This window comes from Neovison vison, chromosome X, assembly GCF_020171115.1.
Source record: "Neovison vison isolate M4711 chromosome X, ASM_NN_V1, whole genome shotgun sequence".
Lineage (NCBI taxonomy): Eukaryota > Metazoa > Chordata > Mammalia > Carnivora > Mustelidae > Neogale > Neogale vison.
Window position 1 is genome coordinate 20429181 of NC_058105.1, and position 16812 is coordinate 20445992.

The window sequence follows — 16812 nt, forward strand, 5'->3', positions numbered from 1 at the left end:
CCAGGCTGAGCAAGCTTTGCCTTAGGTTCCCACTTTCCTGATGGACCATTTTATTGTCCCAATGCCGGTAACTTCCTGCTTCCCAGTCCATCTGGCCTTCCTGAAGCTTCCTTTCCTCTTCCAATCTAACCCAGCATCCTTCCAGAGAAGTTGGGTTGTCTTGGGGCCGGGGGTGGGAGGCACGGGCTCTCTGTGTTCTCATTCCAGACCTACTGTTTACTGACTGTGTGAGTATGGGCTAGTCACTTAACCGTGTTGGGTTCTAGTACCCACCTCACAGGGTCGTGAGAGGGAGGACTCAGTGAGATACTGCACATGAAGTGCTTAGCATGGTGCCTGGCACATAGTTACTGCCCCACAGGCGTTAGCTGTTGTTATTCCCGTGGCTGTTGTTGTCACTTCCCTTCACACAGCCTTGACTTGGCCAGCTCCAGGGAGCAATCGCTTCTCTGGCAGCATTGGCAACGCCTGCCGTACCCATTCTGAAACTGAGGGAGTTTCCTTATCTTTCTGCTACCCCTTTGTTAAGTCTGTCATCACACAGGAGAAGGAGGGGACGTGTGTGCGGAGATGGATGTGTGGAGAAGATGTGTGTGCGGAATAGTCTTTCTGAGTGGCAGGCAGTGGTGCCGTGAAGAGCAAAAATCAAGTCCTTCATGTTTTTATTAACATTGCCATCTTTATCTCTTCACCACTCTCATCTTAAGTATCATTTGCTACAGGAATGAGAAGTTAGTTCCTTTGAGAGAAGGCCTCAAAGGCCTTGCATCCTGGACAAGAAATTAGCAACCATCGGTCTCTTGTTTTTTTTACCCTGCTGAGTGTAGAATTCTGGGAGCCAACTGACCAACCACTCCTCACTCCCTCCCTCCTTTCACTAGAATTTGAATGGATGCGTCCATTCTTGTCCAATGCCCAGAGGCTTTGGGTTGGTGCTGTGTTTGCCCAGAAGAGTTCCCAAGGAGCTGTGTGCCATCCCCATTCGAGGCCTCCCAGAAAGTACTTTGGAGGTTCCATCTGCTATCAGATGGATTGTGTTTGCCCAGGAAGGACTGGACCACCCATGGACCACCCCTGAGCCACTTCACTCTGTCCGTTGGTCTCCGCCCCTCAGGTTAGAACTGCTAGTCCTTGGAGGATGGGAGAGTGGGCAATTAGTCTTAACCTCCCCAAATTCCCGATGACCTGATAGCAAGGAGGTACTTAGACATAGATTTAGTAGATAATTTGTCTTTTTCCCATAATGCCCCAGAGGATAAAAGAGGCTAGTTCAGGTCTGCTGATTCTGTGAGAATCCGTGCACAGAAAACACCTGTCTCATTACATTAGGTGACCACTTTCTTGGTGCCCTACTGATCAAAAAAAAAAAAAAAAAAAACAACCAAACAAAAACCACCACAGCAGGACCAACCTCCTGCTCTGAAAGATCTTTTTTTTTTTAAAGATTATATTTATTTATTTGTCAGAGAGAGAGGGAGAGAGAGCGAGCACAGGCCGACAGAGAGGCAGGCAGAGGCAGAGGGAGAAGCAGGCTCCCTGCCGAGCTAGGAGCCCGATGCGGGACTCGATCCCAGGACGCTGGGATCATAACCTGATCCGAAGGCAGCTGCTTAACCAACTGAGCCACCCAGGCGTCCCTGAAGGATCTTTTTTTTTAAATTTTTTTAATTTATTTGGCAGACAGAGATCACAAGTAGGCAGAGAGGCAGGCAGAGAGAGAGGAGGAAGCAGGCTTCCCGCTGAGCAGAGAGCCCGATGTGGGGCTCAATCTCAGGACCCTGGGATCATGACCTGAGCTGAAGGCACAGGCTTTAACCCACTGAGCCACCCAGGTGCCCTGCTCTGAAGGATCTAAACCCAATTCTAGAGTTGTAGAGCATGTAGAGCATGTACACATGCACTTAGCCCCACAGTGAGCTATTTGCATATCATAATATGGTTGCCATTGTAGTGATAATTAGCCCCTCTGTCATGGTACATAATTATCCTTTCTTTTTAATGATTAAAGAGCAATTCAAGACTGTGTGGGATTAAGAGACTCTAGTCTCTTAGCAAGTTTGATGATTATAATACAATATCGTTAGCTATATTTACTATTCTGTTTATTAGAGCTCTAGGGCTTATTTACTAATTGTAATAGTTTGCATTTTCTAGAGTTTTGTATAATGGGATCATATACCATGTGTACTCTCTTTTTGTATGGTTTCTTTCATTCGGCATATTTAAGATCTGTCCATGCTGTTAAATCCATCCATATTTCATTCCTTTTGTATTGCTAGGTAGCATTCCATTGTATGGAGATAGCACACATTATTTATTCATCAGTTGACGGACATTTGGTGGCTTTCCCCCACCCCATGTTTGGCTATTACAGACAAAGCTGCTGTGCACATCTATGTACAAATCTTTCCATAGCTATATATGTCCTTTTCTTTTGGTTAAATACACCTAGGGGTGGAATGGCTGAATCATACAGTAGTTGTAGCTTCAACTTTTTAAGAAACTGTCAAACTGGGATCCTGGGTGGCTCAGTGGGTTAAGTCGCTGCCTTCGGCTCAGGTCATGATCTCAGGGTCCTGGGATCGAGTCCTGCATCGAGCTCCTTGCTCAGCAGGGAGCCTGCTTCTCTCTCCTCCTCTGCCTGCCTCTCTGCCTGCTTGTGTGCTCACTCTCTCTCTCTTCCTGACAAATAAATAAATAAATAAAATCTTTAAAAAATTTTTTTTAAAAAAGAAAGAGACTTCAAACTGTTTTCCAAAGTGATTGTACTATTTCACATTCCCACCAGTCGTGTGTGAGTTCTAGTTGCTCTGTGTCCTCACCAACACTTGGTGAGTCTTTTTAATGTTAGCCTTTGTAATAGGTGTGCAGTGGTATTTCATTGTGGTTTTAATTTGTACTTCCCTAATGATGTACTTACTTATAACCAATATATCTTCTTTGGTAAGGTATCTGTTTAAATCTTTTGCCCCTTTTTGGGGCGCCTGGGTGGCTCAGTTGGTTAAGCGTCTGCCTTCAGCTCAGGTCATGATCTCAGGGTCCTGGGATAGAGCCCAACATCGGGCTCCCTGCTCGGCGGGGAGTCTGCTTCTCCCTCTCCCGCTTCCCCTGCTTATGCACTCTTGCTCTCTCTCTGTCAAATAAATAAATAAAATATTTTTAAAAAATAAAATTTTTTGGCCTTTTTAAAATTGATTTGTTTTTCTTGTTGAGTCTTGAGAGTTCTTACATATTCTCGACACAAGACCTTTATTCTTGCTTTGTGAAGGTTTTCTCTGAGTCTCTGGCTTGCCTTTTCATTCTCTTTATAGTGTCTTTTGTGGAGCAGAAGATTTTGATATCAATGAAGTCCAACTAATCAATTTTTACTTTTGGTGAGGTCTCTAAGAAGTCTTCACCTAGCCTAAGGTCACAAATATTTTGTCTTATGTTTTCTTTTATAAGTTTTATAGTTTTAGACTTTACATTTTGGTCTTTGATCCATTTTGAGTTAATTCTTTCAGATAGCGAGAGGTGTAAATTCATATTCATTTTTTTTTCCTTTTACATACAGATACTGATTATTCTAGTACCATTTGTTGGAAAAGCTGTTGTTAGGCTACTGCAGTTGTCCTTATATATGTGGGCTTATTTCTATCCTTATATATGTGGGCTATAGTCTGGTTTTTTTTAAGATTTTATTTATTTATTTGAGAAAAAAAGTGAGTGAGAGAGAGAGCACAGGAGCAGGAGCAGAGGGAGAGGGAGAGAAATGGACTCCCTGCTGAGCAGGAAGGCCGGATTTCTGGCTGGATCCTAGGACTCTGGGATCATGACCTGAGCAGATGCTTAACTGACTGAGCCACCCAGGCACCCTCTGTATTCTGTTCTGCTGATTGATCTGTTTATCTTTCCACCAATGCCAGCTTTTTTGATTACTGTAACTTTATAATCATTTTTTGAAATCAGGTGGTGCTAGCCCTCCAACGCTGTTCCTTTTCAGAGTTATTTTTGCCTATTTTAATTCTGCAATTTCATATGAATTTTAGAATGAGATTGTCAATATCCTTTTCTTTTAATACTTGAATTTATCCTATTTATAGTAATTTTTAAAAATATTTTACTTATTTATTTATTTGACACACACACAGAGAGAGAGAGAGAGAGAGCACAAGCAGGGGGGACTGGCAGGCAGAAGAGGAGGGAGAAGAAGACTCGCCACTGATCAGGGAGCCCGATGGGATCACCACCTGAGCCAAAGGCAGAAGCTTAACTGACTGAGCCATCCAGGCCCCCTACAGTAATTGTTACAACAGATATTTTATAATCATGGGTGGCCCTGATGTAACTGTCACTTTAGAAGATTCTTAATCAGGGCACCTGGGTGGTTCAGTCATTGGGCATCTGCCTTTGGCTCAGGTTATGATCGCAGGGTCCTGGGATCGAGCCCCACATCAGGCTTCCTGCTTGGTGGGAAACCTGCTTCTCTCCCTCTCCCTCTCCCCCTGCTTGTGTTTCCTCTCTCACTGTGTCTCTCTCTCTGTCAAATACATAAATAAAATGTTTTTAAAAATAGGTAATGCTTAATCTTTTCATTGATATTCTTCAGCTAAAGAATTCCGTAAGTTTCCAAACGTATGTATTCACAAAATAGGACTTAGGTATTTTGCAAATACAAAATAGGACTATTTATTACTTGCCCTTCATTTATGAACCACGTTTGGTGACTGGGCCCATGATTATCTGCTCCATACATCATTTTATAGATGTCAGTCATATCCCTTTTCAACCTTTTTTGCCTAGACAATGTAATACCTCTTTTTTAAAAAGCTTGTCTTCGGGGTGCCTGGGTGGCTCATTCGGTTAAGCATCTGACTTCAGCTCTGATCATGATCTTGGGGTCCTAGGATCAAGCCCCACCTCAAGCTCTGTGCTCAATGGGGAGTCTGCTTATCTGCCCCTCCCCCCTGCTTTTGCTCTCTCTCTTTCTCTCAAATAAATAAATAAATAAATAAAATCTTTTAAAAAATGAAAATCTTTTCTTCATATAGTTATACTCACACCCCATTCTTTTTTCTTTAAAGATTTATTTTTTAAAGGTTGTTATTTATTTATTTGACACAGAGAGAGAGAGAGAGAGAGAGAGATCACAAGTAGGCAGAGAAGCAGGCAGAGAGAGGGGGGGAGCAGGTTCCCCGCTGAGCAGAGAGCCTGATGCGGGGCTCGATCCCAGGACCCCAGGATCATGACCTGAGCCAAAGGCAGAGGCTTTAACCCACTGAGCCACCCAGGTGTCCCAAGATTTATTTATTATTATTTTTTTCTAGAGAGAGTAAGTGAGCATGCAAGCCAGAGGTGGGGGATTGAGAATCCCAAGCAGACTCCCCACTGAGCATGGAGCCCGTCACGGGGCTTGATCGCAAGATTCTGAGATCATGACCCTAGCCAAAATCAAGAGTCAGACTCCTAGGGCGCCTGGGCAGCTCAGTAGATTAGTGTCTGCCTTCATCCCGGGTCATGATCTGGAGTCCCAGGATCCAGTCCCACGTCAGGCTCCCTGCTCACGCTTCTCCCTCTGCCCTTCACCCTGCTTGTGCTCTCTCTCAAATAAATAAAATCTTAAAAAAAGAGAGACTCCTAACCAACTGAGCCACCCAGACACCCCACACACCCTATTTTGCTGAATCATTTTCTGTCTTAGACCTGATCCAGAATCGTGAAATCTTTTCCAGAGAGTGCAATGATCAGATCAGCACCTAATATTCCCAGGGTGGAAACAGTGTGGTTTTGTACAAAGGGAGATGACCTGATTGATCATGAACCACCTTCTCGATGCAGCTTGGAATAAATGACTCTTGCCGGTATATGTTTCCCCAAACACAGACAGGGAGCCGGAGAGGATAAGTAATGTTGGAGGCTGAGGACATTTGTCCCCCAACTCCATCCCTAGCCCCACCCTTAGATAGTAGCTCTCACATCTGTCAGGACCTGGGATGTCTATTCTAGAGATCTCCCTTGGACAGAGACTTTATGTGAACTTAATTCATGAATGCCCAGACCTGTGGTAGAATCAGAAGAAGAGCTAGGCCTTGGTCCCATGGATTGGACGGCGCATGAAATAATTAAAGAGCAGTTCAAGCCTGTGTGGTGTGACGAGATCTCGTGGTCAAATCTGGGCTATCGGCATTTCGAAAAGGGGGCTCCACAGCTGTGCACTCTACTTCTCAGGGTGTAACCAGCTCCATGGGTCTGGGGACCTTGGTGGGGACCTTGCTGTATGGGCATTATTTGATTAACCAAAACAGAGCAGCAAGGGCATGGCTGGCCTGAGAAACTCCGTGAATGAGCCTGGAATGTTCCCTCAGGGGACCATGAGGAGACCACTGGGCTTCAAGCCCAGGCTTGAGTTGGGAAATCATGGGAAACAAGGCTGAGTAGGTAGGGTGGGGTCAGACTGTGAAGGACCTTTGGAAACCAAGCAGATGAGTTCGGACTGTAAAGCTCGGCCGAGTGCAGCTGGCATGGCCACAGCCAGATCTGAATGTGTGCCCTGGAGTAGGAGTTGGCGCCAGCTCAGAGGGAGGAGCTGGGCAGAGGCAGGGCTGTGACTGGAACTTCATCTCCCTTACATCCGGTCAGTGGGCTTTCTGCTGCACCCGGCCTAGTTGTTAGCTTTTCGAAGGCTTGCACGTCCACTCCATACAGCTTCCTAATGGGGCCCACAGGTGGGGGGAGTAGGTGGTAAGGGCCAGATCGCTCTGTGGCTGGTGGTGTGAGGTAAGGCAGACCACTGAGAATACCCACCTGCCTCACCAACCTGCTGGGCTGCCCCATGGTTGCCCCGGAGACACTCTCTAGACTAAGACAAGGGTAGCTCCAGATGGCCTTTGTCAGAGAAAATGTGTTAAGGAGAGAGGCGACACATTAACCTAATATCACTCACTAACACATTAACATTAAATGGTTTGTGATTTTTCAGAGTGGTGGGGAAGTCATTCCTGGGGAGGGGGGATGGTGGCCTGCTACTAGGGTCAGTCACAGGAGCTACGGGTAGCATGAGGTCTGTAGTGGAGAGGGGGGCAGGAGGCCCAAGACTGGGAGAACCATGTGACTTGGCATGCCTGTGGTTACATAGCCCATTAATGGCAAAATTGCCTTAGCAGAGGTTTTCCAAACTTTCCCACCAAAGTGCCCCAAACTATTGATTTATATCCTAGAGGCCTAGAAGGACACAATCTCATAAATTTCTTTGAAGTGTGGCATTTTATCCTAAGTGCGAATGTTGCAATCTGCCGCCGAAATATATTTTCATTGATTTATCAGCAAGCAACATGGAAGCTCCTGAAAGATGCCCTGGGTTGGGAGTGTGGCTTCGATTCCTGCTGTGTGGCTGGGTCGGCTTTAGCAAGCAGGCCCTGGCCCTGTGAGACCTGCTTCTGGACAGGTCAGAATTTACACTTTCGGGATCTTCGCCCAAAGTGCAGGAAGGTGTGTCCGTCACCTGCAGCGTGTTCGTTTGCCTGCTGTCCCCATCCCTGTCTCCCTCCTTGGTTCAAACTTATTTGATGGAAAAATCTAAGCCCTTGTGTCCCCGGGGAAAGTCGTTGGACTTGCGCAGTGGTTAGCTCTGGCCTTATCCCAACCTTTGGTGTGGGGATCATGAGACTCCGAAGTAGGCATGGATTGGCTGAGGCTGTGCCCACAGATTCCCTAGCCTTTCCCCCTCCACCACAGTCAGCCTGTGGCCCCTCATTCTGTCCCACCTTGAGCTCCGAGTGTTTACAGTACTTCCAGTTAGAAAAACAGAAAACCTGCTTGTGCTCTCAGAGCCTAGCCTTGCCGCTGCTCATCTCTTGGTGGTTGAGAACAGAAGAGCCGTCAAGGCCTCCAGGCCAAAGTTATCCTTCTCAGTGACCCAAGCACCTCATTCCTGTCCCCATAGCCTGCAGATAGAGATGATGACAATGTACAAAGAATGCATGCCCTCCCCCAGCTGGGGCAAGGCGGATAAAGCACTATGAATATTCAGGTTTCACTCTGGCAGGCAGCAAGCCTTCATCCACACCCCCTGCCGGCCAGGGGTGAAAGGGGGGTTCCAGATTATAGTGCCTATAGTGATGAAACCACAGCAGGTAGGGCCCTGGGGAGGCTGTCTGGGCTGGGCGGGGCAGGGCAGCCAGCTGGGTGAGGCCCAGATTCCCCATGCTGATAAGACAGCCTGTAAACACCCAGCAAGGGGAGGGGGCAGAGGGCAGGCGACCAGATGGCAGGAGAAGGGGGGAACCGGAGCCCCGGGCTAGCGGCAGGAAGTGGGGCTTGATGTGGAAACATCCTGTCCAGCGGGGGCTAGACCAGTGGCCATTAGCGATCACTCCCTCCACCAAGGAGGCAAGTTCAACACAAGGTGGGGCTGCCTGGGCACCAGGCCGAGAACCTGGTACTCCACATTGCCAAAGGACATGATAAATGGGTCTCTATTATGGGTTCTTCTGTCCCTGAACACTGCTGGTGGGGGGAAATCAGGACCGAGCTCCCCACACGCCAGACCTTGGGGAAACTTAGTAGTGGAATTGTCCAAGAGAATTTGACTCTTACAGGAAAGTCCTGGTCGTCACTATCAGTGAGGAGCAACGATTGGAACGCCTAATTATGTCTAGAACCTCCTGTAGCCCTCTGAGAAGCAGCACATATTTGACACGCCTTTCTGTTCCACCTTGTAGGACTTTCTAATTAAAACCTCAGGGGGTCTGGGGCACCTGGGTGGCTCAGTGGTTTAAGCCTCTGCCTTCAGCTCAGGTCATGATCTCAGGGTTCTGGGATCCAGCCCCACATCGGGCTCTCTGCTCGGCGGGGAGCCTGCTTCCCCCTCTCTCTCTGCCTGCCTCTCTGCCTACTTGTGATCTCTCTCTGTCTATCAAATAAATAAATAAAAGTCTTTAAAAAAAAAAAACCTCAGGGGGTCTTGCAGTGCCTGGGTGGCTCAGTGGGTTAAGCCTCTGCCTTTGGCTCAGGTCATGATCTTGGGGTCCTGGGATCGAGTCCCGCATAGGGCACTCTGCTCAGCAGGGAGCCTGCTTCCTCCTCTCTCTCTGCCTGCCTCTCTGCCTACTTGTGATCTCTCTCTCTGTCAAATAAATAAATAAAATCTTAAAAAAAAAAAGAACCTCAGAGGGTCGGAGCTCATGGGGCCTTTTGCAAGGGTACACCAGACTCAACTGCTTGACTTTTCAGACGGGGACACTGGGATCCAGAGAAGGGCGCTTGGCGATGCTCGTGGCAGACCTAAATTGAAGCCCCTGGTCTATAGCATTTTCCACTGCCTACCCTGTTGCTTTAGGCCCAACCACCAGCCCGCATGCATGCAGGTGGCCCTGCTTTGCACACTCGCTCAGCCTCAGCATTTATCCTTGATTAGGGCCATGGGGAGGCTGATAGAAGAGATCCTCAAAATCAGAAATTGGACATCTGGAGTGTGGCCTGAACTGCTCTGTCAACTTGCATGTGGCCTTGAGTGAGCTGCTGCCTCTCTCTGGCCTCATTTTTGTTTGTTTGTTTGTTTGTTTTAAATAACAGTTTAGTTAGGGGCGTCTGGGTGGCTCAGTTGGTCAAGGGTCCCGACTCTTGATTTCATCTGAGGTCATGATCTCAGGGTCGTTGAGATTGAGCCCTGTATCAGGCTCTGCGCTGGGTGTGGAGCCTGCTTAAGGATTCTCTTTCTCCCTCTGCCCCTGCCCCCACAAATAAAAAAATAAAAATAATAATGAATAACAGTTTAATTCAATTTAATTCACTGCCATACAATTAAGTTATATACTCAAAGTATACAGTTCATTGGCTTCAGTATATTCACAGAATTTTAATTCCGTCACTACAATGCATTATAGAATATTGTCATCACTCCATAAAGAGACTCTGTACCCATTAACATGTCACTCCCCATTTTCTGCCAACCTCTAGGCCAAATAAGAGATATTTGGTACAGGTATATTTTGGGGAGAAAAAAACCCAGCAATTGGTTAGGTAGATGGGATAACCCAGCTTACCAGGAACTTAGGAAGAGATTCTACCTCAGTCTACCTTGAGAAGAATAGGGTGGGCCTGGCGATAAGCCCCTGGCCATGGGCCTGCCATCTATGAGGTGCTCAGGGCTGACTTTCCATAAATATTTGAATAAACATGTGAATCAGTACCCCGAGAGATAAGAACCCAGACTAACATTATGTGTAAACTGAGAGCAAGTGTATATTTATGGGGCAGGGCCATGACATGGCCACCCCAGGTCTGGATCCAGGAACTCTCTGGAAATGGTAGGCCCCTTGAGGTGGAATAGAGTCAGCGTCCTTCATCAGTAGAGCTGGAAGCCTCCCATTCCACTTCCCCTTCCTTCATAGCTGGCTCAGCTTGTCACCATTTTGGTGCAGACTTGGCCCAGAACGTTAGGGATCACTTCTTCGATGGAGCTTTGATTGGGATTGAGGCCCTAGAGGAGGGGGTGGGTCACAGACCTGGGAAGCTTTTGTTGAAGGAACATCACAGAGGTTCTGAACCTTCAAAGTTGTGTGTTGTGAGCGAGCGCTGAGCTAGGGATCTGAGCAAATGGTCACCAGCGTGGGGCCGTGGGGAAGGCCTAGACTTTGATATCGAAGGCACACAGCCTGGGTTTGAGTTCTGCCTCTTTTATTTATTTATTTATTTATTAATTAACTAGGAAAACAAATTTTGTCCAGAGGTATGGGCAGATGTCTAGTCTTAGAACTTCTGGAGTTGCTTCTTGGTGCCGGCAGCCTTGCTGACCTTCAGCACGTTGAAGAGCACAGTCTTGTGCAAGGGCTGACACTCACCCACTGGAACAGTGTCACCAGTCTGGAGGTCCCTGAAGTGGGGCACTGGTGTCAGACACGTTCTTGTGGCATCTCTCACAGCAGCTGCACTTTGGGATGTAATGGGAGTAGTCTTGGTGGATGACAGTGGTCCTCTGCATCTCATCTTCATCTTGGTCAGGTGGAGACATTAACAGGAAAGGGTCATTTCTTACCAGTATAGTCGCCCTTAGTGGCCTCCTTGGGCATCTTGAAGCCCAGACCAATGTTTTCGTAATATCGCAGGACTTGAGTTTGTTCTTGCCAGTTTCTCCAAGCAGGACCCTCTTCTTGTTTTAAAAGACAGCCAGCCGCTTTTGGTAGGCACCCCTCTGTTCGAACATCCGCCATCTTCTCCGCCGCCTGAGAAAAGGTCTGCTTCCATTCTGGACGGGCGGTATGACCTTGGTCATGTTACCTAATCTTTTCTGAGCCTCACTTCTGCTGTTTTTAAAACGGAACTATTAAAACAGGATTATTACCAAAAGAGATTTCACTAAAAACAAAGTTCAGAGAGCGTAGTAGTTGGAAATAAACCTGGGTTCTGTCCCCAGCTCTCCCAGTGACTAGCTACTTTGTAAGGATGTTGTAAGAATTAAAGGAGATAGCCTAGATGAAGTGCTTGGCACACCGACCCCACAGCTTGTACCCAGCAGGTATAAATCCCAGCCACCTTCCCTGCACACCACCCTGTAATTTTTTTTAAAGATTTTATTTATTTATTTGACAGACAAAGTTCACAAGTAGGCAGAGAGGGGGAGGGGAAGCAGGCTCTCCACTGAGCAGAGAGCCCGATGCTGGGCTCCATCCCAGGACCCCGAGATCATGACCCAAGCCGAAGGCTGAGGCTTCAACCACTGAGCCACCCAGGCGCCCCCACCCTGTAATTTTTAGAGTTTGGCCCCTTTCTCCAGATGCAGAGGGAACAACTTGAAGTGCTATCAGAGGGCGCAAAAGAAAATCTTACCCACGTTTACACAATACCCACACCCCTCTGCTCCTCCCCCAACGGGCCCATGGTGAGGCCACACTGGCCACACCCACCATCCCAGGCCCAGCACTAGCTCAGATCTGTGCCAGCCCCACAAGCACTTGCCCTGAGCTGGCACTGATCTCAAGTGCTTCCACCCCCTCCACCCAGGCTAGATGCTCTTTCCAAACACGTGCCACCAGCTTTGAGTTGGGCTTGTAACCAAACCCTGGGCCTGGGTTTGCACTCCAGATGTAGGGAGGGGCTGGCAGAATCCCAGGTGCATATCCAGATGTTGTCTCCAAGGCCTCCTTGGTGTCCCCCATGCCAGCTGTGAAGCAGTATTTACTCCAAATTGCAGGGCTGAAGAAGCAGGCCTGTGTGGGGCCCTATCACTGGGGCACTGGATCCTATTTGCCCTGGGAGGGGTGTGTGGAGGGCGAGGGGATGGGGAAAAGAGAGACTCTGTTCTCGAGACAGGAGGCGTGCCCGGGCAGGGCTCTCGGCCTAAGTCGCAAGAGGATGACCTCTAGAACTGAGAGGTATCAAGACCATCTTCCCATCCATTTTTTGTTGGCTCACCCAGTACCATCATGTCTAGAGGTCCTCTTAGCTTTTCCTACTGCTGCTTGGACCTCACGGAACAATATTACCATAGGGGGGACCAGAGAGATTGTGTCTTTCCACTCCTAGGACTCCATCCCAGGCATCAGGGCTTCTAGAACTATTACCTTGTAATTGTAACCTGTCCTCAGGAGGACCGGCAGCTAGGCAGAGGTCCAGGGCCTCAGGCTTCTACTGCTCCTCTGACCCTTTGCCTTGGGAAGGCCTGGCAGAGATGGTCACATGCCTACAGGATCCCTGTCGGGCACATAGCCCCAGTGCTAGGAGCTCCAACCTTGCAAGGGCAACTGGGAGGTATTTACAAGTACAAGTCACGACACCGAATCACTAGCAGCTCTGGAATGTGATAGCTTCCTGTTCCATCACCCAGAAAATGCCGCTACCCTTGACCCACATGTACTGTAATACTTTGCTCTCCATTGTTGTCTCTGTCCATTGGTGCTGAGGACAAAATTATGCAAAATTGTCAAGTTGCTTTCAGTGTCACCTGCCCCTCCCAGTTAACCCTTACAGTCGGCCTGCTTTCTCCCAGGCTCTTGCCACAGTCCATCCCTCCATCCTGAGCCACCTGGGACTCATCCTCAGCCCAGGTGGACATTGCCCTGAGCACACAGTCCAGTCTTTTCGTCCAGTCCTGGAAGGCCAGGCTCATTCTGCACCCGCCTCCTCAAGGCGATAGCTAAGTAAGGTGATAAACCCACTTCTCCTCATCCTCTAACAGGAGAGGGTTTGGCGGAGACAGCCCCAGCTCCCTCCCAGTCCCAAGTCCCCCAGCCCAGGCAAGCTGGCAGTGGAGCTGTTGGGGCGTCCCCTTGTGTGGACAGCTGTCTCCTCAGCCTTCCTGTGAGGGATCCTCCCCCCTCCCCCGCAGGGCCCCTCCCCTCTCTGCACTCTCTGACCTGTGTGGGGCAGGGGCGGGGCAGGAGGGCCTGCAGGCCCTGAAGGGGAAACTGCTGAAACCCCTGGGACAGGAAGTGGCAGAGAGGGGCTGTTTCCTCTGGCAGAGCAGGGGTGCGGTGAGAGCTGGCCCTATCCCCTACTTGACTGCTTGTCTGCGTGGGTCCTGGGAGGCTGGGGAGAGCTGAGCACCCTTCTTTCCCTTGGCTCCGCCCCCACAAAAATGGATGCTTCTGGCCTACCAGGTCAGAGGGGCTGGGGAGTGGGGGATGGCTCTCAGAGGAAGCCATCTCTATTTTGATGGGAGAGGACTTCAGAAAGAAGGGCAGACAGGTCAGCAAGAAGGGAAGGGTGGGGAGGGGCAGGTGAGTATGGGGTGAGGGGGGCCCACAATGGCAACGGAAAACCACAGTTGGGCAGGGGAGCCTTCTGTAAGCTCTTAACTCTGAGAGAAGATCATCAGGACTGTGTCTTCTCAGAACTGTGTGAGTTGGAAATGCAATAAATTGCTGACTGTGACTCATAGGTCTAGAAAGGGCCTTAGACCATCCAGTCCGACCCCCTCACTGGGCAGCCGAGGAAACTGAGGCCCACAAAGCTGAAATGACTTGCTCAAGGTCCCAGCATGGGCAGAGCCCGGCCAGGATTTTCTTTCTGATGAAAATCTGCCGAGTTTGTGTTTGGTGTTCCACGCGTCCTTCCTGGTGCTCCCGAGTGCTCCATGACGAGTGCTCCATGACGTTCTTCTCAGAAATGAGCTTAATCCATCCATTCACACTGGAGGGGAGTGAGCCAGTAAACTTTTCCTGCAAATGGACTGTAAATATTTTAGGCTTTGTGGCCCATAGGGACTCTGTCACAACTCAGCTTACAATGCAAAAGCAGTCAGAGATGATAGGAAAACGAATGAGCGTAGCTGCATTCCAATAAAACTTTATTTGTGGACACTGAAATTTGAACTTCGAATAATTCTCATGTGGCATGAAATATTATTCGTCTGTTTATTTTTTTGTCCTAATCATTAAAAAATGTAAAAGCCATTCTTAGCTCATGGGCCATCCAAAACAGACAGTGGGCTGGATTTGGCATGTAAGCCCTAGTTGGCCAACCTGTACTTCAGTAACTAAGAAGTAAATCGAAGGTGTCCGGAGGAGGGGGAGAGAATATACTTGTTGGGGAGGAAGCAGGTAAGGCTGTGAAAAGGAGGTGACATTTGCTTCAGATGTTGACCACTGTGTGGGAATTGGAGCTGCAGAAATTGGGGAAGGGCACAGCAGGCCTAGGGCATGGTGTGAACAAAGGCACGGAGGTGGGGAAGTTGCTGCAAAAGTTAAATGTGTTCTGCACATGTGTGGCTTCATTGTTATTTGCCAGCCCTGGGTCTTTGGCTGCTGTCTGTTCTCACCAGAGGAAAGGGTTGGCTGTATTGAGGACACCGAGAGACAATGAGGAGGGGAAGAAGAAAGGTCATCTGGGAGTCATAGCAACTGGCTGTGTGAACTTGGGCAAGTCATTTTTCCTCCCTTGGGAGCTTGGTGTTTGCAGTTGGATGATAGGACAGATAAATGCCATGATCTTTCAGGTCCCTTTTAACTTTGATATCCTGGGACTCTGAGTCAGGAAGAGGCTTTGAGTAGTGTGGGTGAGGGGGAAGGAGGAACCCCAGGAGTCCGTGGTGACATCAGAGCTGAAGCTGCCCACACCCTGATGGGCTGTCTTTCCACCTCTGTCCTGCACGCTCCCCTGTGTGCAGGCAACACTGGATGGTCCTTTGCTCTTGTTGGCCCGGGAAGTGGCCAGTAGTGGTGGGGCGGGTGTTGGGGGATGGACATTTGGAAGGGGCACCCAGGAAGGCAGTGAACCCAGCCCAGCCCCTGCTGTCTGGGGGATTCCCAGACCTGAGCAAAGAGCCTCCGCTTCAGTTTCTAGGACACGGGCTGGCAGGGGCCTTGACAAAGAACACTGTCCCTTCAATAAAAGTTATCTGACTTAATATCCTGTTGGTGCCAAGTCACAGATTAGCCCAGCTTCTAAAAAGCCCACTAATGAATTTAATTAGTCTCTGGTAAGTGTTTCCTTTTTTTTATTTTAAAGATTTTTATTTATTTATTTGACACAGAGAGAGAGATTACAAGTAGGCAGAGAGAGAGGGAAGCAGGCTCCCCGCTAAGCAGAGAGCGCAATGATGGACTCGATCCCAGGACCCTGAGATCATGACCTGACCAAAGGCAGAGTCTCAACCCACTGAGCCACCCAGGTGCCCCCTGATCAGTATTTCTGTTACCCCCTCCAATGGAAGCAAGCAGGCCTTCCTGGGGGCAAGGGTGGGGTGGGTACCATTTGAGGCCACCTTTCATTCATCACATGCCACTTTCTGCCACAGTCTTGTATCTGGGATGGCATCCTCACTGGCCAGTCCTGCTCCTTTGACCACTAAAGGCCTGTAGAGGTCCCTCCTGCTGATGGTGTGTCGGGGGGGGGGGCAAAATGACTCTCTAGGTCCTCTTTTTTCACCTGGGGTTTTCAAGATAATCCCAAATTCAGAGTGTCCAAGGTGAGCTCATCTTCTTGCTGTATTTCCTGTTTCCATCACTTCTTATCTTTTAGCAGTCTTTACAGTAAGAGCAGGCTCCACATCTTGGGGCCCCTACAACTACTGTATTACCCTATACTCTGCCATTTTATTCCCTTGGGTGGCTCTGGGCCTCACCTCCTGGGTTCCAGCTGCCCCACTGGGTCTCCTTCCACCTGCTCCACTCATAAACTCAGACCAAACGGATCTGCCTAAAGAACTGCTTGCCTTAGGCCCCTCCCTTGGTCTAGAATCTCCAGGAACTCCAAGTAGCTGTCTATGTTAAGTTCAAATTCCACCACCTGGTGGATCTTGGGCCTCTGCACTTACCCAGCTGATTTCCCTGACCTCCCAGCCAGTCTCTCTCCCCCATAGCCAAGCTGGTTTCCTCTCTGTCCCATGAGGTTTATGGTTGTTGGTCATGTCCTCCCTCGCCTTCGTCTCACCCCGTTATCTCCATGTCCGTGTCTTCCTGTCCATCCAGGTAAAGAGATGCTGAATATTTGACGAGTGAGTGTAGTCAAAAGGACGCAAATCAGACCAGGAAATTGAAAAACGTGTCTGAGACTAACAGAGAGTTTTCACGTACATTAACTCACTGGCCTTGCACGACAACCCTTTGAGCTAGGGAGGATGTCCCCGTTTCACAGAGGAAGAAGGTCACCTGGCCAAACCCCAAGGCAAAACTGGATCTTCTCACGGAGAGGATCATGCCCTTATGATCTGCATAACTTCTGGGGTTCAGTAGCGGCTCTGGACTAGGCTTTGCCTTCTTTTCTGTAGCGTGTTCTTGTATTGATCTGGCTTCCTCTTCCCAGAAGAGCTTTGTGACTCTGTGGGCAGGTCCCTGGAGCGGCAGAGATGAGGATGTGGTGGCCGCAAGCACCTCCAGGGGGTGCTCTTTGGGCTTT

General features: G+C 48.9%; 1 protein-coding gene and 1 pseudogene across 2 annotated transcripts in view; one reads left to right on the plus strand and one right to left on the minus strand.

Moving 5' to 3' along the window:
* The window catches only part of ELF4 (E74 like ETS transcription factor 4), a 39280-nt gene that overhangs the window by 4914 nt on the left and 17554 nt on the right, over window positions 1-16812 (plus strand). The gene's annotated exons all lie outside the window — the stretch shown is intronic.
* Window positions 10729-11189, minus strand: LOC122896280 (annotated as a pseudogene).